Raw genomic sequence first — 23,520 nt, 5'->3', positions numbered from 1 at the left:
CACAAAGGAATCAGTAGACACGGCGAGGAGGAGCTCATTGAAAATCCTTGATTTTAAGGTGCTTTTCCATCTCAGAGAATCTTTCATTAAATGCACAGGAGGTGCTGGCACCACGTGTGCTCCCCAGCCCAGTTTCAGCGGAGCTGCAGCCCCTTTGGAGGGGCTGTGACTGATCACAGGTGATGGCACAAGTGTGACATTTCTGCTGCACATCACGCGCTGGGGCAAGCCTGGGCTCACAGTGACTTGGCTGGGGAGTGAGAGACCAACAATGCTGAGCTGCAGGGGGGGAAGGAGGAAACCCCATGGAAAATGCAGCTAAATACAGCTGCTAACAGCTGGGGGAGAAGATTGGGCATTAACCTCCAATCCTAAGTTACAGCAACGATGCAGCTCCACCACGGCACCCACTGCAGCCCTCAGGATCCCTCTGCTAAAATCCAGATTAAGCTGATTCCCAGTGGCCTTTCAATCCCATTGTGGGTTCTTTCACAAGTGCACATTTTGAAGCTGCTGCGTTGACAGATCTGAGCAAGAGTGAGAACAAAAAGGCAAATCCAAGAGCATCCTTCTGCGCACACTGGTGCTGCGTAGCGCTTCAGCTCTGCTGGACCAAATCAGTTTCTGAATAGTTGATAAAGAGCTTTTTATAAGGTAAATTATGTAAGTTAAACAAAACCATAGCAATCTGGGATCAGGGAAAAAACACAAAATATCAACAGCCACAGAACCTGAAGTGAAATATTTCAGAGCAAAATTTCAATTTAGTCAGTCAAAGTATTTTGTTTCAATGAAGGAGCGTCTCAGTGTTGACTGTTTTACCCTTTTTTAATACAAACGTTCTAAGGGAAAAGCTGCTCTGAAATTTAAAATGTAACACTTTTAGTTTCTTTGAATAAAATTTCATCAAGACCATCACTATTTTGTAAGGGAGCAGGGGGTAAGTCATTTGGACCATCCCAAGTTTGGTTAAAAACCATGTTTTTGTGCAGAAAATGCTTTTGCCAAAAGTTTTCCTTCATCCAGTTTGGTTTTCTTTGTTGCCTGCCAAATCCACAGCAGGGATTTTTAAATTTTTATTTCCTTTTCCTGTGATTTTTCCCACCCCACCCCAGGAACCTCTCCCTTCCAGAAGCTCCTGGTTTTGCTCTCTGGTGAGACTGGAAGCGCGACTCTGGGCCACCTCAAAGACCATCTGCTCTGCAGGGCCAACCAGCCTCTGCTGGATCACATCGTTCTTTCCTTCCCTGAGATGCTCCAGGGTGAATTTTGTATCTTCCTGGTCCAGTCCAACGTCAAACTCAGCTGCTGGAGCGGTAGGAATGTGGCAGGACTAAATCTGGGCTTCCCAAATAGATTTCCTACATGCAAAGTTGTGATATTTAGCCACTTCTTGCCCTCAAATCAGGCACGTGGGGGTGGCTGTGGTGGGTCTGAGGGACACCAGATATTTGTGTTTGCAATAGAACAGAATATTTGTGCTGACAATCTGACCCAAGCCAACACCAACCCCTCCTTTCCCTTTGGAACAATTCACCACACCTGCCACTAACCCACCTAAGGGCCACCACACCTACATAAACTCCACCTCTGCAGAGAGAGTTCAGTGCTTTGTTCTCATCTGTAATGACTTTTCTTCTGAAAACTTAACACAGAATTTAAAACAGAATTTGCTCCTTACAGCACAGACAATATTTCATTAATAAATTCTTCACTGGGATCTCATCTCATATCCCATCTCCTGTCACATGTGCAGGAGCCACCACGATATGATCAATATTTAAGATTCTCTACACGCCAAGTTCCACCGCAAACTAAATACACAACAAATTATTTTTTGTCTCACCCCTAACAATGCTTTCGAGAGGCTTCTTTTATAACTTTTGCATTAACTTTCTCCTTCAGGTCTGGGACACTTTAAAGAATCGATTAAAATAATAACTTCCTGGTTATGAGACTCGTACATTGTGCAGCTCAACATTTTAATTCCTGGTGGTTAAGGCTTCCTCTGCATCTCACACAGCACTTTCCCAGTTGCCTCAATTACTTTTCAAGCAGCATGTACGTAATAAGGAATAAAGCAGTGTGTGATTGGACAACTGAGCACAGCACAAGGAATAATTTGCTGAGTTCTGTTTATGCTGGATGTTGAGAACCCATTGCAAAAATTAAAGGGAGGAGGTTTAACCCCTGAGCCTGCTGGGCATTTGCACATCCCCACTTCCTGCTCTGTTCGTTAACCAAACGCAAACCAGTCCTTCATTTACATTTTTATTCCTTCTAAATATGCCTGTGTTTAGGACACAGAGAATCTAAATATGTGCAAGATAAAAAAAAAAAAATGCATTAATGGTATAAATCTGTCCAGAGCAGCTCCTTGGAAGCACACATGGAGAGCACGACGATGCAGTTAAGAAATCCAGCCCCTAGATTGCAGGTGTCCATCACAAACAGGCATTAATTAACATTAAAGAGATGTCCACACTGAGCAGATGATAAAGACACTGCAGTTCCCAAGGCTGATATGAGGATGAGCTCTACAAGTCACCTTCTTTTAAAAGAAAAAAATACTGAGAGGGTTTTACCCTTCCAGCTCAGTTCTAGAAAGGGGAAGAATTTCTCTTGGTTTTCCTCTTTTAAAATATCAGAAGGATCAGTTTCCATCTTCTCCATTTTTGATGGGCCCCTCAGAGGTATCTGATGGGTTAAAAACTCCAAAACAGTGGCCAGGCAGTGGCAGGGAAAAAGGCTGAGCTGCCTACAGAAACCAGGGCAGTTCAGGGAGTGAAAATCCCCACTATTGCCCAAAGCTGCTTTTTTCCTTCATTATAATTTCACCAATCTTTGCTAGATTCCAGATGCTACAAAGTTAAGTGAGATTTGACTGGATATATGATGAAAAAAAAAAATCCATAAAATCCCTAAAGGAATCCTCTTTAAACATCTCGCTACAGCATTGCTATGACCATAGACATTGTCACCAGAATATTTCCCTGATGTCAGATATCTGTGATTCTGTGATGAGTATTTAGGGACAAATTCTCACACAGGTGTCTCTAGCTGTCTCTACAGGGGGCAAAAATGACCCTTATGAACCTGCACATGCACCAAAGGAGCAGCACCAAGCCAAGGAGTGCACACGTTGAAAACTGAACTAGTACCTTTTTTTTTTTTCCTGCACTTAATGACACAGAGAAAACATTGTTTCTCCTGTAGCCTCAAGAAAGGAAGTACTAAAAGATCATTTTTAAGTATCATAACAATTTTCACACAGCAGCTTCTGTGAAAAGGGGTCCCAGTTATTTAATCCTCTGAATGCAAGCAATCCTGGGATGAATCCATTGTGTGAGTTCCAAAAATTGAAACAAGAGGCACAATTCAGGCCTAAGACAGACTGCAATTTACCTCCCCAATCCAGTAGCTGGAGGCTTCAAAGGGAAAATACAGCTGAGAAGAAAGAAAAACACAGTGGAACAAATTATCCACCTAAATGATGTAGAGGGACTGGAATCCGGCCACAACTGTAGGATTTAGATTTCTTATTCTGTAAAGGAGAGTGTAAAATACAGTGTGACAGGTTTGGTAAACTAAGGGCCCAGCACTCTCTTCCCACCCTCCAAACAGAGATATCTTTGCAGGGATTGTTTGAGTCAGACTGGGCAAAGGAAGGGAGTCAGAGCTCTGCTATTCCAATCTGACATGTCTCTAATTCATTTAAGACAGCTGCCAACTTAGGAAAGCCACCGAGAGCCACCCTGGGCCATCAGGCCACCCCTGAATTTGCAGATCTTCCCCTTATCTGTTGTAATCTGTTTTGAATCCAATCGCCTATGTTTGAATAAAACCCTTCTTTTAGAATAACATCTTGATTGAGATGAGAAACTGTGATTTCACTCCATAATTTTTTCCCCCCTCAAGGCTCAATGCCCTGTTACCTGATGCTTTACCTCTAAGGTGAACTTAATGGGTTTCTCCTCCACTCTTTGGTTCTTCCCATGTCTTTCTTCACTAGATTAGAAACATATATTGCAAACTGTGCCCTGGAGACATATAACGAGGTCACCTCCCTTCTCAGAAAAACTCAACAGTCTGAGCTCTTTAGTTCACACAGCAAGGAATATTCTTCACAAACACAGCAGTATTTGTGAGTTTTTCACTCCTCTTCCAAAGAAACCAAACGAAAAAATTCATCTGTCTTTGCTCTACTCTCCACACTCTGACACAACGAAGGTCCCTCCCGTGCAGGCAAAGCTCACAAAAACATCAGCCACAATTTTAAGGGGGGTTCCACCAGTGAGGGGGAAGCTGCTGCTTTGCACATCACCACAGCACTCTTCCTCCGGTGGTAGTTACACGCTGCTAACTGTTATTTTGAAATTTTCAATCTAATTTCTGTAAAATGAAGCCAAAGTGCCTGTGAGCATTGATGAGAAGGAGCTTTTAGTGCAGGTCAAAAGAGCAAGGATGATTCACAAAGCTTTGCACAAATCGTCTGCAAGGCACCTTCCTGCCAGCTCCCTTCTCGTGCAGGTTTCCAGGTTTCCACTGCAAAGTCCTAATTTCTCTCTCATGTTTGTCTCCTTTCACTCTTCCCGACAAACCTTTGCTCTTTCTTGAAGATCATTTGCCTACACGTCAGTCACATTCAATTCAAAAACTGTGTTCGAATAGAAAGGGGGGAAAGATGAGTTACTTTATTGTGATAATAAGGAAGATTCAAAGAATTACTTGTTTGCAAAACAGCTATTTTCCTAAATTTACAAAGCAGTGGTCAGAGCCAAGATGAGCTGCTCTTCTCCACGAAATGCAGGCGAGAGCCGAATGGTTCTTTCCTGTGCCTTTATTTTACCAAACTCGTCACACCAGATTTTACACTTCCTTCTAAATTATGAGCAAAAAGATCCCTTTGTTTGTCATTTTTTCCGCTTTGCTGGCTACGGATCATGATCCAACAGTTCCCAGCCCCTGCTCACGGCAGGCTGAGCTCCTGGAGCCCTGGAAAAGCTCCTCATGGGTCTCCAGGGCACCCTGAGCCTCCTGGGCATCGCTCACACCCTGCCCGGCTCTGCTGCGCGCCTCCCTTCCCACTGCCATCGTTAAATCGCTCCCCAGAGCCCGGGGAAAGGCGCAGCTCGGTGAGAAACGCTTGGATCTGTGTGTCTGCGAGCACCTGGCACGAGCCCCCAGCTCCTCGCTGTGTTCCAGGGGCAGGGTGCCACGCAGGGACACAGCCCGTGGCCTGTCAGCGCTGCTGTAACGCTCAGAGCCTTTATTTGGATTATTTCACACACCTTCCCCTGCAGGAGCTGTCACTGCTGCCTGCCTGCCGCGGGTCACCAGCGCAGGGCTCCTTTTCCTACCTCGAGGCACGGAAAGCTGGTGGGTGGCTCGGAGAGCCAGGGGAGGAAATAATGCTGTGAGCATCGCTTGGTCTCAGTTCCTGTCCTGGAGGCTCGTTCTGTTATTCACAAAGCAGCAGCAAACAAACGGGGAAAACTGAGCAGTACCCTCCCACCTCCATCAGACAAATAGAGTCATTTCCCCCCACCCTTTTTTTTTTTTTTTTTAATAATTAGCACGCCCAGTTTTATGGCTGAAGGGGACTGGGTATCCCACGACAAACTGAGCATCGCAGTGAATCTGGTGCCATGGGAGGAGGGCAAGAGCAGGGACAGTAAAACAAGAGAGCTTTAGCAGGAGGTCCTGGATGCACACCCAAGCCTGCAGTGACAAATGAGAGCACAGAGTTACCCCAGCACTGCCCTGGGAGCCTCTCCCAAGGTGTTGCTTGCCCATGCAAAGAGCCCTCATGTTTATGCATCACACACCTGCACGCACACACACAGGTGTGGCATTTCTAGGTGTGGGGTGGCCCAGAGTAGGGGTGACCTGCCCGGGCACTCCCAGCCCCTCTGCTTGTCCCAGCACCTCCCCGGGCTCTGCCTGGCCCTGCTGCTGGCTCTGAGTCACCTCACGCAGGTCCCTGGTGCAGGGCACGGCCGAGGTGCTCAGGATGGGACCAGCACTCCCTGCACTGGGCAGGAGCACCAGGAAAGGGGTGACACCAGGACCTCACGCCAGCTGAGCACGGGCAGCTCATGCCAGGAGTGGCGCAGAACACCCAGCGAGGCTCTGGCTCTGTCCCTGCTCCCAGGGGTCACCCGGCGGTGCCAACAACACCTTTACAAGGAGCCTTTTCCACTGATACTGGAGAAATCCTGCTGATCTCGTTCACCTTAGATCTCTACACCCTGCAAACAAAGTGCTTTGGAAGCTGCCATAATCCCAGCATAATCTAATGTAGAAACTTTTTTCTTTCCCCTCTCCTCTCTCTTTCTTTTAATTTGCCCTGATGTGTTTAATTTGTTGCGAGGGGGCAAAAGTTCTGGTGATCTTTTGGGCAGACACACACTATGTGAGTCCTTTGCAAATGTAAAACTGATCTACTCAAAACTACTGCATAATTATTGAGTCGAAGAATATTTGGAGAAATATTTCAATGATTTCAGTGATTTCAATGCGACTTTTCAGGAAGCTACAGGGAGATTCCTCAAATAACTTTCATTTCTCAATGAAAAGATATTGTTGAAATTTTCTGAAGTATTTCCTTTTTTTTTGTTTTGTTTTAGAATGGTGGCAACTTTGACACACTAATAAATCTTGATGCAAGACTGCTTCAAATGTAATTGTACTAGCTGTAGGCTAGATTACAGGTGTCCTTTCAGACACTTTAACTTGCTGTATTTACATCTCGCTGCATCAATTGTACGGCTATTGTAAACTTTATATTATGCAAGGTGTGTAATTACACAGCATCCCCAACTCCCATCACAAGTGCACACCTGGCCTGGTTCTAAAAGCACATTCCTTCTCAAAACGACTACGTAATTAGAAAATTCCACTTGTTGGCCACAGCTCTGTGCTCAGCACACGCAGATTTTACTGTGAAACGCGTTACCATTTCTCTCACGGGGTCACTGGACACGCTGTGAGCTGCTCATTGTTTTTAATCCTAACATGACCTTTATACTAAATACAAAAAACAACCTTGGGATTGAAAAGCATGGCATGGTGTCATGAGCACAGAGAATGATTTCAATGAGCCCAGCGCTGTTTGATCAGGGCCCAGTCCTCCCAAGGTGCTGAGTCCTCATTTCCTGCAGGTCCCAAGCTGGAGTTTGTGGTGTCCCAATTAAAATCGGAAAATGAGGCATTTAAAACCCGCAGCCACTTGGAGAACTCTCACTTTGAGAGTTTCCAGCTTAAGATGTTTTGTCACACTTATGAGTCTCTTACAGGGAAACCTTCAAAACTTTGTTTTCCTGCATTCACACACACACACACACACACTGCCAAAACTTCTGTGGGAACACTGAAATGATAATTTTGTCTCTGATTTACTCGAGTGGGTTGGTTAGAGATGTGTGTGAGGGTCTCTGCAGTGCCCCCTCCCACAAACAGGGATCAAGGATGGTAAATATATTGATAAACATCTGCTGCAAACAACGGGGAACACACTCTGGGTTCCTTCCTAGAAGGGAGAGGTCAGGAAACGCAGGGAAATTTACAGGAAAATTACAGGACTGGGAATTACTGGAAGTGGCAGCTCCCTTCACACGTATTGTTGAGGATAGAAGGGAGATAATTGTAAATCATTACAGAAGAAAAAGTGAGCACCGGATCCCAAGCCCACAGAAACCCTTTGTAAAAAACAAACAAACAAACAAACAAAAAAAACCAAACAAAAGCAAACCAACTAAAATAAATGCAAAAATGCTTTCCCACACCCCTTTAATCAGAATTTTAGATTCATCTATGTGATCTGTGAAATGGTGGTTATCAGATTAAACCCCAAACTTCTCAGCTTAGTAACACGGCCCCATGAATTCACATGAATAAAGGGGCCAGATTTATAGGCAGATATTTTAATTCTTAAACAGTTAAGGTAACAGTCAAAGAGGTGCTTGGTTACTTACACAAAGGGAAGGCTATAATTGTAACATCTTTGCTCTAAGGTGAATAATTAAGTAGATTCCACTGACAAAAGGATGAGAAGACTGTGCCTCGGGACATTTAGTCAGTAGAACTAAGCAACAGGTTACAGGCAAGCAAACAAGGCTGTATTTAAACACAAACCCAATGACTCGATTATTTTCAATGCAGAAAAAAAAATCCTAAAATGAGCAATCCTTGGGCAGTTTAATAGAATGAGGCAGAATGAATAAAGTCAAGGTCACAAATATTGTTACAACTTTTTTTATGTCAGGGCATCATTTTACTGTTCTATGAGCTTTTTCCCCTTGACTCTCAATTTCTTCACAACAAAGGTGGCAATAGTAAAAAGAAAGAATATATTATATATTAAACCTATTCTTTAGTTAATGAAATCCTCCAATAAAGCTCAGCCATATTAGTGAATACATTTTGCAGATTTGATCCATTGTGTTGAAAGCGATAAAAGAAGACAGCTACATATTTGCATACAAAACTTTTTTTTCTTCACTGCAACTGAGAATTTAAGTATTCATAAATAAAATTGTAAAGTTCTGTTGTGAGAAAAATACAGAAGTCCTGCGTGGTGATCCACCCAGAAATCAGAATCAAAGGAGCTGCCTGGGTCTGCAGCATTTAGTTGAGGCTGGAAATCATCTCTCCACTGTGTGGGTGCAGACCAAAAGCCAAGGAGAGGACAAAGGACATTTTCCCCAAAGTCTTCACATATTCTTAGCATTTCTGCTCCTGCTGAGGCTGGAATCAACCCTTCTCCCTAAGGAATGAGGAGATTGTCACCTTCACATCCTTGCTCTTCTACCTGTGGGCTTGGATCACCCTGTGATGGCACCACAGGAGCCCCTTTGAGGCTGCAGAGCTGCTCGGTACCTGAGTAGCGATCCAGCACCACGGTGCACAAACCACCACCAAAAATCAGCCCCTGATGTTTGATGTCTCACAAATCCACCCTGCAGGGAGGAGGGTTTCCAGCTGCAGAGCCACTGGAGGCGGTGCATGCTCTGGAAAGCCAGGAGTTCTGCCCTCAGAAACGATCTAAAGCCAGGCTGACTTCACCTTGTCTTGTCTTTGTGTCATCTGGGAGAGAGGTGGCTCTTGGATGGCAGTCAGAGAACAGCTCTAATGAGGCCTGGGTGGCAGACAGGGTCAGCACACACACAAACACTCCAGAAAAGGATCAGTCAATGCACTCACATCCAGAATCCTGGGGACGCAAAAGGCAGGAAGCCAATGGAAGGACTGGATGGGCTGGGCCCAGCTTCCATCCAGCAGAACTATCATCTTAAAAGAAGGATTTTTAAGCTTTTCTTTTCCGTCTCCTATTAATTTGTTTGACATGACCTTATCAGGACTCTGCTAGTTATGCTCTGCTTTCCTTATGTAGTTGTTTTCAACAAAGTGAAACTGCATATAGTTGTCTCCTTCTGTTATGCCTTCACTTCTGCCGTGCTGAAACATTAAAACAATTTGAAAGATATGACAACGAAGTTCCTCAGTACAGTGAGCATGTGGATTGATATGTTTTGATTTTTTTCTTTAGAGAACAAGACTTGTCAGTGCTCAACTAGAAAAGCTGCCAAACACATCATCATCTCTCATTCACTATGACCCAGGTGCTGTCAGCCCAAACCGACTGTTTTCAGTAAAAAGAAAAAAAATCGCGTTGGGTGAGTTCAAAACGGATCCCGAGAGGTGCCAATTAGGAGGCATTTAAAGTGCAAATTCGAATGTTAATTCTCTGAGTTCATTTGCTCTGCATCCATTACCGAATCCCCAGTTTAAAATGCACTTTACAGCCTGGTTCTGTGCTACACAATCTGTTTCTTCCCTGCTCCACATACCCTTACTGTTGCACGTAGGGCTAACAAATGCATTTAAATATTTGATTCACTGCCATTAGCAAGAGAGAGGGAGAAGAAAAACTTAATGACGGATGATATGATACGCTGTGCACAGAATGCCTTCATGCTATTCACAGCACATTATTATCAACATACCTCTTCTCATCATGTGCATTTTTTAGGGAACTAAAACAAACAATGCCACTGAACCCAGAGGAGATTCCCTAGTAAGAAGGATTAAAGTCTATGGATCATATAAATGCTGTTGAGTGATCGCTTTTGTTCAAATCTTAACTGTTTATTTTGGTCCTGATTTTTCTGCAGTAAACATCTTTACATTGAAATGTGGCTTTACTACCTTAAAAGGAGCAGTGAAATGTAATAAACATCCAAAACCTGCTTTTATATACCTCAAAACCAGCCACCTAAATCACTAATCTAACCACTGCAATCAGCAGCGTAGCAACTTAATCCTGGGAGAAATCCAGATGGAAGTGTTGAAAAACATCTTTGAAACTACTTGTATTTTAAAACGTGTTGCCAAGGCAAAGGTTCTTTGTGAGGATGTTAATGCTCCTTTTGTCATCTAGAAATAAAAAAAACCTACATCTACAAATTGTGTAGTCCTTATATTTTGCACATTTTGAATGCTTTTTTTGCAGCTTTCACCCAGTGGAAGACAACAAAGTAATGAGCTGTATCCCAAGGGCCCAGTCTGGCACAGGAGGAGAATGACCAACCTGGACCTGCCACCAACATTAAAGGATGTCCTGTACATGGAAATAATTTATAAATGATCCTGAAATCATTGCTGATATTAGGATATCACCATATACAGCAATAACATCATGTGAACTAAAGACGCTCCCAGTTTTTACATGGGTTTTGGAGTCAGAGCGCACTTCAACGCATTTTGTGTTGGATGGTTCATTTTGGACAGAATATCATCAGAAAAAAGTTAGCTTTTGACACCTGAATTTTTCCAGTTTCCAATGGAAAAGCTAAAGCAAATCAGGTGCCTGCAAAGGAGACATATTTGATAACAATGAGACCATTCAGATGCTTAAAACCACGCCTATGCACAAATGACTGCAACATTAAAATTTTTCAATATTGAAGACATTATGTTTGACTACTTGCACAGGAATCCAGGGGGGACTCTGTCCTCTACTCTTCATTAGTAGCAGAACCCATGGTAGGGAAAATCTCCCTTAAAAATTAAGCTCAAAAGACTCACAATCCAATTATAAAGGAACCTCCCCTTCTGCTCCGCCATTTTCTCGCACAATTTTTCACCACATCCACAATTTTTTTACGTTCCTCAAACATTTTGCTTTACTTGCTTAAAGAGGCACTGTGGGGTTAAAGGGATGGTGCAGATCTCCACCTCCAACTGCTCTTCGTGATGTTTTTGGATGAAGAGATGCCTGAGCCTGGTGAGGAGATGCTACACTGGGAATTCTCTGCCAGGCAGCTGTGCCAGCCCTGGCGAACAGATGAGCAGAGACCAGGGCTCAGACACAGGAGGAAACCAGCCAAGAGAAGGAAACAGGGCAAAGTTTAAAGTACACAATCACTCCCCTGGCATAGGTCAGACCAAACTTGAAGTGCCTGTGCGCGTTTGGCTATCTCTGCTCGCTTGCGTTGCTCCACATTAGCGGCTCAATGACAGGTAAATTAATTAATTTCCCAGCATTTGGTGCAGCCAGCATGTGCAGAATTGCCCAGCCAATGTGAGACCATTTGGTCACACAGCATTTGCAATTTGCTTCTATATTTAGGCCGCTTGCCTGCAAAAGCCCACACGTATATTCAACAAGGTCAGTGGATGAATATGGGCGAGTGGTGAGCAATTTCTGCCGTGGTGAGATGCAAACGTGATGAATCAAAGCTGTTTATTTCTCTTACATCTTAAAATGTAAAAAATACACACCCCTGAGAAACACCTTGTGAATCTAATTTCCACTATAGTGTTTGTTATAAAACAGTGTCTTTTTTGACCTTTTGGGAAAGGGTGTAAAAATACTAAATTTGATTGAGATTTCAAATTTATAAAAGCAAAAAAGCCCTGGAAGTTTCCAAGAGAAATATATGTTTTAAACTCAGTTTCCTCTTTTCTCTTTTTAGATAAACAACATAAAAAGAAACAAAAGAACAACTGAAGTAGAAGTAGAAAAGCACTATACAGATAATTGTTTTGGTCTATGTCTACGTCTAATCTAGACTCTGACAGAAGACTGAAGCCTTCTTGCATGTAAAAGCCGAAGTAGCAGTTCCATTTTAATAGCCTAAATATTCTTAATTTTCCATTTCCTTAGATAAAGTATTTATTGGTACATACTGTTCCTGTAGCAATCAGCATCGGTTTTAATAACTGTAAGCATATTTACATTTTTCCTTCAGAACTATGAGCATTGTACAAGAGGCAACAAAAGAGAGAATCAAAGATATGATACTATCAGGAAATATGATTTTTTTGAGTCCTTTGAAATTAATTGAGTTTAAATTGCCTTTTTTTCCCCCCCTTCTTAAAGCACTTTCCCTTCTTGAGGTTAAAATCAAGGTTCAGAAGGGCCAGACCTTTTTCTTTTTTTCTAGGCAATAACTACTGACAGGAGCCCTGGTATTCAGGAGTGCTTCCAAAGGGTCTCCAGACGTGGCCCCCATTCTGCCTTGTCTCTGACGGGGGCTCGAGGAACACCACGAAATTCCACAACCAAAAAAAAACTCCATCGCCTCACGACAACTTTCTTTGGCCCTGCTCGGGGAAGTCAGCTCAGGAAGAAAACACGTGTTGAAAAATTCATGGGAGCGCAGCCCCCTGCTGAGGGGCGGCTTTGGAACGGGAACATGTAACGTTCCCAAGCACCCAGCGATGGAAAAGTGTCCTGAATTCCAAGCGCTCTATCTCGGCTCTATCTCCACATGAGCTCTAGCCTGCAGAAACGGAATTCACTGTTCCATGGACAAGTTCCAGGAGCTGTTTCCGTGTGTGGTGAATGCCAAAACTGGGCCTAGTGGGCTGTTATTAAAATGTTGCTGTCAAGCTATTAAACGCTTGAAAAGCCCAGAATTAAAAGAAGCTTTATGCATGTACTCCCCACGGTGTTTCTAATCATGCCATTCATGTCTGCAGATCCAGTTCCCTGAAAAATTTAGCTACAGTTTGTGTTTATAAATCATTTATTTTAAAGGCTGCCACCACACCACCAAATCTCAGGCCTCGGTTTAATCTGCAGTTTGAGCAGGGGTGAGATTGTGCTCAGAGATTGCAAAGCATTCTTCAAAGGCACGGCTGAGCACAGGTGCTTTAGGGGACTGCTCCTCCCAGAAACAGAGCATTTTAAAAGCATCACAGCCTCCAGTTGGACCAGTTTGCACTGGGAGCCTGCGAGAAACTCCTCCTTCACCTGCATTGCCCCCGTTGTACATCATTCCCATAAATTCCCAGGACGTGTTGGGCCAGCTTGCCACAGTTCAGCTATCCAGCTACTGAAATGAATGGCTGAAAGCACGGAATTTACTGCATCTAAAAATCTGTTTATCTTTCCATCTAAATGAAAGGCTTTTTCCCATCTTTTCATAAGATGTAAGAAGCTATCTTTGCAAAAGTCTTCTAGCTGTCTTTCCATTTCCATGTTCAATACCAACCCCTTCAAAGAATAAAAAATTGAAATAATAAAACCAATGCCATAATTCTTTTTCTCATCACACAGCGGGTAACTTTCAGAGTTAGAGACACAATGAAACACATACACAGTGAGCAAAGCAACAATTGTGAGAGTGAAGGCACAGAAAGCAAAAAAATACAAAGATTTTAGGAAGTGGGAGCTGAATGATGGCATCAAAAGCATCAGAAAACCGAGGACAGGTGAGGGTACAGCAGCAGTGGGTTCAGTCCCATGTGGGATCTGGGCTGGCTGCATCCCCTGCTCTGCCTTGTGGACAAAGAGCCAAGGTACAAGGTGGAAGAGAAAAATAATCATCCTGTAATTGGCTGCTCACTAATGGAGTCTATTGATTAATGGCCACAGAAGACCCGGTAATTTGTGGTCAGTGGTGCTCAAAAGATAAACAATCTAGGCTGAACCAGCCGTGTGGAATCCCTCCAAACTGGAGCCATCCTGGGGAGACTTCAGTGTTTTCAGGGAAAAGGGGACAATCCCAAGCATCCATCACTTCCCATGGCACCAATCAGGCTGAGGTGTTTTATTTAATCTGGGCCAAACACCCCAAAATATATGAAAATTCTCAAATGTCTGGGGTGTAAGAGTTGAGAAGATTTAGGGAGACTTCAAGAAATACAGCAAAAGGCACATTTTCATCTCAGAGTACTTGGAATAACCCAGATCAAGGGAACACAATCCAAGCACCCACTTTTGCCAAAGGTGATTTTTAAGCCTGTCCTCATCTAATCCTTCTGCGGGGAAGGAATCGTTGGTAGGATGATAAATACCCTTCATAAATGTTCTTTTGTGAGACCTGTGGGAGCATCCTTGAGAGGAAATCTCACGATCCTGAGGCAGACTGCACTTGATACTCCCAATTCACAATTATTTTGTTCAAGTGCTTGATACAAGATAGAAAGGGTTAGATATCTAGAAAACCTTGCATGTAATACCCTCCTGACAGATCATTACACGAGTCTAATTGAATTTAGATCTTGAGATATGCTGCTCAGAACTCGTTTGCACTTCACTAGAAATGAGATGATCATCTTTACACAGAAACTGTGACGCATATTTTGGTGCACATGAAACAAATACCAAAATATTCAGGTATTTGTGTGCTTTATTTGCATATAGTAGCTACCTCTGTGTAGGAACCAAGCAATTACTGTAACAGGTAATTATGTACTCACATATAATTTGCATAAGAGGGCAAAAATATCCTACAGTTCACTCATTCTGTAAATATTTGGGGCAAGAATGCAAACAAGAGGTAGAAGAAAATCTGCATATTTGCCCAATGGACACAAGGGAAGAAAAAAGAAATCTCCATTGTTTTCTCATAAACAATTTCCACTTTTCCCAGAAAATGTATTTATTCTCCTGTTACTAAATTCTAAATTGCAAGAATAAACATATGCAAAAAGACAAAACATTGATATTTTTCTTTTTAGACCTTCTGTTATATGTGAATCACAGCCTCTTGAAAAAACTCTCTAATTACTGCAATTTTTGCTTAGTGAAAGAAAAATTTGTACACACACAGGCCTTATAATTATTCAAACAGAAACATTCTTTTTGACTCAAAAGGGAATGTTTCTTTGAATTATGGCAATTATTTAACAAAGAAAACTGTCACTCTGGAATGAAAATCAATAACTTTAATTTTAATAAGAAAACACTTCAGCATTCACCACTCCTTTCCTTACTTTGTAGGATAAATCATCTGCCAAACCTATACTCATGTAATTTTTTTTTTTCATTTCCTTAAATTTTTAGGATTTAAACACTTTACTGGGAAGAAAGCCTGGTTATGCATCCAATTCCTTTTCCAATTTTCATCTGTGGATAAGAAATTCCTGGAACATCTTGCCCTTGTGCTAGTCATCAGTGGGTTACAGCAGGCTGCCTTCATTGCAAAAATCTATAATTAATGGATATCTGAGATTTGGATCCAGTGTGTGGATGTTACAAAATCCATCACAAGTTTTCATAAGCTTCACAGAGAGCTGCTTTCCTTGTCCTACAAGTCCGCCTTGAACTCCACCAAAATATAAATTAACTCCCAGGAAGTGAAGCCAATTCAGGTTTCTGGTATCTGAACACGGTGGGGTTGAAATTGGCTGAGCAATAACACGACAAACCTAACTCTGGGTACCCCTCACTTCCCCACTTTCCTTGATACATAAGTGAATTTCCCTTCCTTGAGTTCTTCTTATACTGTAGGGGAAAGCCTCTAGTAATTAATTTTTCCACTAGACACATTCTGCTCTAGAATGAAGCAAAAAGAAGATTATGGTTTGTTTTTTTTTTAACTCCTAACAGGCAGCACAATCCTGTTTTTACCTTTGTGTGAAAGCACCTTCTAACACACCTTCAGCCAGCATTTAGGGAAAGGTGTAGCTTCCATGGGGGACAAACCACTTAAATCAGTTCTTACAGTGACCTGGCGATGATCTTGGAACAGCAACCAGTGCAGAAGTGTGCTGAGGACTCAGGTGCACAACCAGCAGATAAATGAATATAGAGAAGTAACAGTCAGTGGGTTTTTCTGTAGCATTTCAGGCAGTAGCTTGGGTTTTTTGAGTGTCCCTTTCACCCCTGGTGTAATTCCCAGTGCTGTGCCCAAGGGAACAGGGCAGGGACCATTGACCCCATTCCCTACTCAGAGGCAGCAGCCCAGAGCCAGGCACTGCACACCCATCCCAGAGCATGGGAACCAGCCCTTCGCAGCCTATGCTAAATCCCAGGCATGTTTATTCCCTAATCCCAGGGCTGGAGAGCAGCAAACACCTGAGTCTCCATTAGTTGCCCAACAGGATGGGACAATCATCACATGGTGCTTTTCACACCTGCTTCCCTCTCCCTTTTATTGTTGGGAGGCATAATATTCAAACTAGAAGGATAAGACAATGCTCTGCATCATTTTAGCCACTTCGTTACGTCTCAGGCAACATTTGATCTTTTTCTCCCCACTTATCTGACATTTTTTCCTCTGTTTAATTCCATGTTAATCAGCTGATAAACCCAAGCTTGAAGGAAATGCTAGAAGGTTTCTGAACTTCTCTCCAGAGAAATATCAGAAACACCATACAGTGTTTCTCAGAATAACTTTTTAATACGCTTCTGCATAGCACTCTATAAAACGTTGCATTTGTTCCCTTGGTGTTCCTTGTTTGTTTGTAAAGCCCTTCCTCAGCTTAAAGCACCACAGCCAACAGTTTGTCACATGAATGTACCGAGGAGCAAAAACACCTCCACAGGATTCTCAGCACTGCCAGACTGGTTTAGGGCCCTCAGCACGTCCTTAGCCAAGCTGTGCCTCATTTTACTGAGCAGAACGAGAGGTGTAATCACAGAGTCTGCAGTCCCTTCTGGGCTCAGATGAAGACTTTGTCTGTGTTCACTTCTAAACTGCTTTTTTTGGCAGAGTTTAAAGCACAGAAATGAGAGTTTTGTATGTTGACACAGAATATATATATTTACATTGAATATATGTATACAGGTACATATATGTTCAGAGCTCCAGGTAGGAGAATTTTAAGCAAATGGAAATAAAGATAAAACAGCGACACAGGACTTCCACAAAGCAAACAGTGGAAGTGATGTCTAGGCCTTAAAACATCACACACTTGATGGGACAGGAAAGTTCTGTGCTCCCAAATCCCTCTTTGCTGCCCCTTGTCACACAGACACTGGTCCATGGGGGAGGCTCTCAGGCAATGGATGCTCAGACAAGTCACTGGGAATTGTGCTGAAGAATTTGGGGGCAAAAGACCCCCAGCACCTCACAGCGTGGAGAGCAGGGAGGGAAATTCACTCTGTGATGGAAGAACTGAGCACCAACCTTGTGTCCTGCCTGGCTCTGACCCCAACACACAAATTTAAAGGGTTTTTTTATTTCTTTCCCCTCCTCAGTGTAGTTTGTTGCCACTCGTTGCATTGACCTGTAAAGCCAAGGTCTGACCCTTTCTTTCGAGTCCAAGTGAGAAAGCAGATGAGATACTGGGACAGAGGCAGACTTTTAGCCTCAGAGGCTGGCAAGGGAGGCAGAAGTGCTGTGCCTGAAATCTGTGTTGGGCCATGACCAAGACATCACTTATTCCACAGCCATCCACAGACTGTCACTTCATTTCAGTACTAGAAATGAAGGGTGGTCTGACACATAAGTCATTAGGAGAAAAAAAAAAACCAAATTAAATCAATATTCCTAAGCCTCACAAGAAAAGAATGCATTTGAGAGTCAGATTTTTTTCAAGAAGAAAGTCAAGTCCAAATGCTAGTTAGGCCTGTCTGCAGCTGTGAATTGTGCATGTAAAAATATACACTGAGACTTCTTTAAACATGGAGCCAATGCTATAAAGAACTAGATGTAATTTTCCAAACAAAAATGTTATGGTCCCTACCTTAATTTAGCTGACTAGTTTGCATGCTCAGAAGATATTCACACTTAGGGGTAAAAAAATAAATTAATTTTAGACATGTAAAATTCTACCATTTCACACCCAGAAAAGGGAGGGCTGTGTCTTCCAAGGAAGAGGGGAGCATGCTCGAAGTGAGGACCCTAAAATGACAACCAAAGCCTCATATTGGTGCTAATGTTGTTAATTTACTCTTTAATGGAAAGCTACCAATATGAGAAATTGGAGGGTCTTTTGAAGACCTCAGTTTGTGGAGCCTAAGACTTGTATGTCTGACTGTGAGAAGAACTGAAATTATTAATCTATCAAACCATTACCAAACTAACATCATACTTTTTCTACCAAAAATATTTTAACGTTTTCTCAGCACATGAAAAATTCAAGACAGACCCTTTTGTAGTCAGTGCTTGTCCTAAATTCACCAATACTTCAGAATTATGCCAGAAACACACAAAATCTATTTTATTCCACTTGCTCTACCACAATTGTTTAAAGATGGTTTCTTGTTGGTTCATCTGTGTCTCAAGTCAAGTGACATTTATGATCTTAAAGTTCCTGTAAGTTTTCCTCAAAAACCAGGTCTTTCCAGACAGCTGAATATGAGTTACAGGTAAAACAAAATTTCTAATAATTTAGAATTTCTAAATTTCTCTCATGTGATCACCTTTATGAGGATAGACTGTAGGAATAGTAAAAAAAAATAAAATAACTGTCATTTAACATGTCAAGGCCTTTGCTTTTAGCGGGTCCTGCACAAACACGCTGAACTCAAAGTCTGCAAAAGGCTAACACAAGAATTCTGCTTTAGATTATGACTGAACATTAGTGACCTGTACAATGACAAAAATCATTGAACCAGTCAAGGCAATTTGTGATGAAAAATTACAGAGCTGGAACAGAAGCGCGCTCGGAGCGCTGAAGAACCCCAGAGTCATCCTGCTCTCCTCAAAGCAGAATGGGCAAATCTTCCCCCAGCAGCCATGTCAAATCCTCTGCTAACTCTGATAAAGAATGAAATATTTTAGTGCCCTCACCAAAAAAAAAACCAAAAAACACCCAATAACCTGCATCTGAAAAATCCTGCTTGGAAGATCGCAGTGTTTGGGGTACGTAGTTTGGCAGAGTCACAAAATTACATTTCAAAAATCCACTTATTTTTCCAGCGTCAAAGCTCCTTTCTGTGCACGATGACAAAATTGACTCCAGTTTCAAATGCACCTGTCAGAGCTGTCAGCCATCAGCAGCACTCTTTTGTTGTTTGGTTATGCTGCCAGGCTATTCCAGCGTGTTTTCACTGAGAGGAGGAGGTGTCGTCTGAATATGGCAAAACAAAACTGTGACTCACTCAGCAGAATCAGACAGACCTTACAGTTTGGAGTAAGGCACACTGGGCTGTCTGAGGCTGCAGACTCCTCCAGACTATCTTTCTGCTTGCACAGCACCAGCGCGGAGCTGATCCCTCTGCAGCGAAATAACAAGGTAATGAGAGGAGCCCAGAGCAGGCAGCAGCCCTGTGAATCAGCACTGGCTCCACGCATTGCTACACCGGCCACAATTAACACCCAGCCCGCACAGCGGAGGCGGCAAAGCAATGTTGGGGTTAGCACGGCCTGGCAAATAAAGGAATACATAATATTTATAGAGCAAAGGAGGAAGCACACAATTCCTTTGGATGTGTACGCCAAAATTAAAGCTATCTGAGCATTCGCTTGGTTTTTCTTTCACTGGTCTTTTTCTTGCTTATAAATTTGTGCCGCCGAACCCAGGCATTTTGTACCCTGTGGCAACTCCTGGAAGTTACAACAGTTGAACTAATGAGATCCGTGAAAGCACTCCCTCTTTGAGAGAGGAAATGATTTTTAGTCAAACAGTTGAATGTTTTCCCTACCATCTGCACAACCTTTTGTTAAAACACCTTCTATACCAAGACACCTGATCAAACAGATGGGGGAAGAAAAAAAAGTCTTTGTTAAAGTTTTGGCATTCTGTTTCTTCAATCGGAGTCTTCCAATAAGTTTTCAGCAAAACCAGTCTTATGGTCCACATATTTTTAATCATAAATCTTTTGCCAAGAAGGGGTAAAAGGAAGCAATTCATGGTGCCCTGGGGTGTCTTTATATGTCTGAAAATACACTACTGCAAGTCACAGAGCCATAGCATGGTTTAGGTCAGAGGGAACTTTTCAGATCATCCAGTGCCACCCTTGCCACCGGCAGGGACAACTTCTGCTGTTCCAGGCTGTTCCAATGTCCAGCCTGGCCTTGGACACTGCCAGGGATCCAGGGGCAGCCACAGGTGTGGCACACCCTGTGCCAGGGTCCCACCACCTTCACAGAGAATTCCTTCTCAATATCCCATCTGACCCTGCCCTTGTCAGCTGAAGGCTGTTCCCCCTTGTCAAAAGTCTCTCCCCATCTCTCTTGGGGTTCCTCTAGGCACTGGAAGGTGCCATAACATCTCCATTTTCTTCTCCAAGCTGAACAATCCCAACTCAGCCTGGTTTCACAGCAGAAGCGCTCCTTCCCTTCACTCCAGCGTGTGACCACCCCACAAAACTTGTCAACCTCTTCTCCACAGGCCCCCTGCTCCCCACAGCAGCAGTTCCCGGAGTGTGAAACACACTGAAGCAAATACAGCAAACACTGACTGAAGTGCAAGGGAAGTGTCAGAGAGGTACCACCCATGCACCAAACTTATCCTTGAAGGCTTGGGCAAGCATCTGTTATTTTAAATGTTCAGTGCAGATGTCAGTCCTGGCCAACCATAACATCGTGGTACAGCTTTGGACCAGCACAGAAAACCCAAAATAAAACACAGAGCCTCTTGATAGTTACTATTAAGTGCTCAAAATTCAGGTAACTCATGGCATAGCAAAGGAGTGTTTGTTCATAACTAAATGTGTGAGATTCAGTGCTGGCAATACCCTAATTGAGATAAGGTGTGCACAGATTATGCCCATAAAGAAACAGTGTAGCTGATTTTATTTTTTTTTTCTCTTGCCCTGGAAAAGATCACCACCGCTTAAAAAAAACCAAAACAAACAAACAAACAAAAAAACCCCCCCACAAACAACCAACAACAACAACAACAAAAAACAAACAAACAAAAAAAACACGCTAAATGTAATTTCTTTGCTAAGAAATGGATTGCCAAGCAGCTTGGCAGAGCTGTCAGAGCCCTTGTACCAGGCTGGGCAGCGAGGTCAGGCAGTATTGGCAGTAAGGACTGCCTGCCCCAGATGGCTGCACTGAGCTGGGGCCCAGGTGTCAGCACATCAAAATCACAGCCCTGCTTCGTTTCCCCAAACAATTATGCCTTTAAAAAGTCAACCAAAAGGAGTGTCAGACCAGGAACTCCTGAACTCTAGTGGGGTTGGAAAGGAAGCCCAGTGAGCACGGGCAGTGTCGGGCACATCAGGCAGCCTCATTCCCCACGGAGCCCATTCCCCTGGGCACAGCCCCTTCTCTGGAGTGGCACACGGGGCCATTTATGGGGGAAAAGCCTGGCAGATGCAAGAGTCAAGTGCCAAGAGTCTGGATGCCTTTTCTCCTCAGCACTGCCAGCAGCGGCATCTGGTTGCATGGCTGGCTCCTCGCTCAGCACTCACGGGGGGGCCTGGCCTCAGCTCTGCGAGGGTCTGGTGGGTCAGTCTGTCTCTGAACAGCCACCAAAAATCCTCTCTCCCTACACACCCTTTCACTCTCAAAGGGGAAGAGGACAAAGAGAGGATTTTGCCCAAACACACTCCCCATATCCTCTCCGTGCTCTGCCCGGCGCCTGGCCTGGCTCTCAGCGGGCCCGCGCTGAGGTGGGACAGTTTAGCATCAAGTTTTCCTAATTAAATTCACTCTGGCTTCAGGTCGGACAGGAATGCGAAGATTGTTGTGTGTCAGGACGGAGACAGCCTGCCAGCAGCCAGGGCAGAGATAGGCACAGGGCTGTGTCACGTTTGCCTCAGCCTACACGCCGTGCACAGGCCGGGTCTGCAGCTCGGCGTTTGCATGACTAACTACGAGCCTCATGTGCATTTACACATTCATTTATGCTGCCAGATTTTTTGTATATTCACATGGTGCAACGTGTTTTCTGGAAACTCGGGTTCCTGACTCTGAGGTATTTGGGATCTCGCTGTGGAATCCAAAGACTCATTAACATTTCGGAATTAGGCACCTTATTGGAAACAGCACATGATTGTAAAACAAAACAAAACAAAAAAAAGCATGAAATATGCAGTTTTTTCTCCTCTTCACCTCCACCACATCATTTATCATAATATGAAGTCTAAACTGCTCTTCATGACCTGTTAGTCATTCCAACACAGACAGCAAAACTGGCTGTTCCCATTGATTCCCCTTGCTTTGAAATGTATATTCTAAAAGCACATTTTGACTTCCACCTTACAAAGAAATCCATCCATAGAAAATAAATGTAGTTCTTAACACGCTTCTGGTACTACACTCATTCCTTCAATTTATTTAATATTACCACTTTTCACTGGATTGACAACTCAGTAATCTCAGAAGTGTCTCTTGAACTGTCTGCACTGCTGGGGACCTCCGAGAGCAAATGTGGGGCTCATGTTTGAAGTGCAGGAAGCACAGAAGGGCTTGCACTGCAGCGCACGTAGATCCATGTGTGGGAATGATTATCCTCAACTTTTCAGCTCTTTGATGCATTGTGTGAAAGATACCCGCAAATCTTAACCAAAAGTTTCCTACATTAAAAGCGCAGCCAAGCAGAGGAGCCTGGTCTTCTGGCTGTGGAGTTTTGCCTGAATATATCCCCATGTGAATACCCTGCTTTGAATGATGTAACTTGAAAGGATCGTCTGCATTGTGCAGAAATTCTGTTTCCCATTACTCATACTTGTAAATGTATCTGTTCTACAGCTCCCTAAGAAATGAACAAGCCTTAGCATCAGAAATATTCCTAACACATTTTTAGGCAAAACAGAACCAGCTAGCTGTTCCATGATATTAAGCAATTCTTTCATGCTTTGCAATGCCTCCCAGTCTCAAGATAACATTTGGATGCGCTTATGCAATTTCTGAGATTCCCTACACAGGTACTATCAGGTCTCTTCCCACTCTGACAAGAGCTTTTCCCTGGAAGCCTCATAAACTGCACTGCTGACAGCTACACAGTGGTGGAAACAGGCAGGAAAGTGCCTCAGATGTTGGGACAAGAAAGTATTCCAGCATTTTTAGCACCTGGGACTCTTGCTTAGCAAACATCCCCACCCCAGCTGCGGTATGGAAAAACTACAATCTCTGTACATATTTTACAAAATATAAAAAATGGTGAAATAAAAGAAAATTAGGATTAAAAAATCAGAGTAAAAAAAAAAAAAAGAAGATTTTACCACAGCATAACTTAGTCCTTAGACTCAGTTTGATCTCTGAGCAGTATCACCACTGCCTTCAGGGGATTGATTTGATTGAGAGATGATGTGGAACCCTACACTGAATTTAGCTTGGGTGAAAAAGTTCAACTGTGCATCAGATTTTGTCAAATTCAGTAAAAAAAAAAAAAAAAAAAAAAAAAAAAAGCCCCATAACAGGATCCTGTCTGTACATTCAC

The 23,520-nt window shown here is 43.2% G+C and overlaps 1 long non-coding RNA gene across 2 annotated transcripts in view; it reads right to left on the bottom strand.

Annotated features, from left to right (window-relative positions):
* Positions 1–7,958: 7,958 nt before the first annotated feature.
* Positions 7,959–23,520, bottom strand: part of LOC120760093 (uncharacterized) — a 59,511-nt gene continuing 43,949 nt past the window's right edge. Inside the window, exon 3 of one of the 2 annotated variants that reach the window (XR_005703281.2) lies at positions 7,959–8,767. This is a non-coding gene — a long non-coding RNA (uncharacterized LOC120760093). Of the gene's footprint in view, positions 8,768–8,906; positions 9,460–23,520 lie in introns of those variants that run through there. The other variant, XR_005703282.1, reaches the window with a different exon arrangement.

This window comes from Hirundo rustica, chromosome 16 (assembly GCF_015227805.2).
Source record: "Hirundo rustica isolate bHirRus1 chromosome 16, bHirRus1.pri.v3, whole genome shotgun sequence".
Taxonomy (NCBI): Eukaryota; Metazoa; Chordata; class Aves; order Passeriformes; family Hirundinidae; genus Hirundo; species Hirundo rustica.
This window is presented reverse-complemented; position numbering and strand designations above follow the sequence as displayed.